This window comes from Triticum aestivum, chromosome 1A (genome assembly GCF_018294505.1).
Source record: "Triticum aestivum cultivar Chinese Spring chromosome 1A, IWGSC CS RefSeq v2.1, whole genome shotgun sequence".
Taxonomy (NCBI): domain Eukaryota; kingdom Viridiplantae; phylum Streptophyta; class Magnoliopsida; order Poales; family Poaceae; genus Triticum; species Triticum aestivum.
The window spans coordinates 536670096-536671128 of record NC_057794.1 but is presented as its reverse complement, the minus strand read 5'-3'; positions in this window follow the sequence as shown (position 1 = coordinate 536671128).

Here is a 1033-nt window from a genome sequence, read left to right as displayed (position 1 = left end):
GACGCGTCCGTTTCCCCCCTCCGGGTGCCGGCGGCGGCGCCGTTCGTGAGGGGGGCCACAACACCACCCCGCATGCTGCCTCTTCGGACATGCCACACCACCTCGTGCTGCCTCTTCGGACATGCCACAACACCACCCCGCATGTATGAGGGCCCGGTACGACGCTCCGGTGGCATTGCTACCCCCAGGGCCCCCGTCCCGCCTAACCCTGTAGCGTTTGACCACGGGATCTAGCCCTTTGACTTTGCACGGACGGGCTTTGACCAGTGGACCTCTCCACCCGGTTGTGTCGGGTCGGCCCAGAGGGATACCAGGGAGCAACATCCGGGCCAGGCCCACAGCTACATCCACTCCGTGTAGACCCGACGCGTCCGTTTCCCCCCTCCGGGTGCCGGCGGCGGCGCCGTCCGTGAGGGGGGGCACGCACCGAAGACGCGTGCTGGGCGTTTGCAACCGCCTCAACACTTCCAGACTTGTGAGAGGCCGCCTACGCAAGATTTTACGGTATGCTACCCCCCGAAGGCCGCCGGCCACAGTCGTAGACGTGCGAAGAGCAATCCGCGTAGAGGGAAGTGTTCAGATACTTCTCCATCACAAAAAATTATGAAAAATTACCATCAGTCCTATAGCACATGTGCCCACGTTGTGTAAAAAACCCATGATTTTATCGCGCTCCAAGTATTTAATAATATTCACGCTGCATCGTTACCGCAAAACGTCTACCACCGTTTCATTGCCGTCCGTGAGGGGGGCCACGCACCGGAGACGCGTGCCGCCTCTTCGGACATGCCACAACACCACCCCGCATGTATGAGGGCCCGGTACGACACTCCGGTGGCATTGCTACCCCCCAGGGCCCCCGTCCCGCCTAACCCTGTAGCGTTTGACCACGGGATCTAGCCCTTTGACTTTGCACGAATGGGCTTTGACCAGTGGACCTCTCCACCCGGTTGTGTTAGGTCGGCCCATAGGAACACTTTGGAGCAACATCCGGGCCAGGCCCACAGCTACATCCACTCCGTGTAGACTCGAC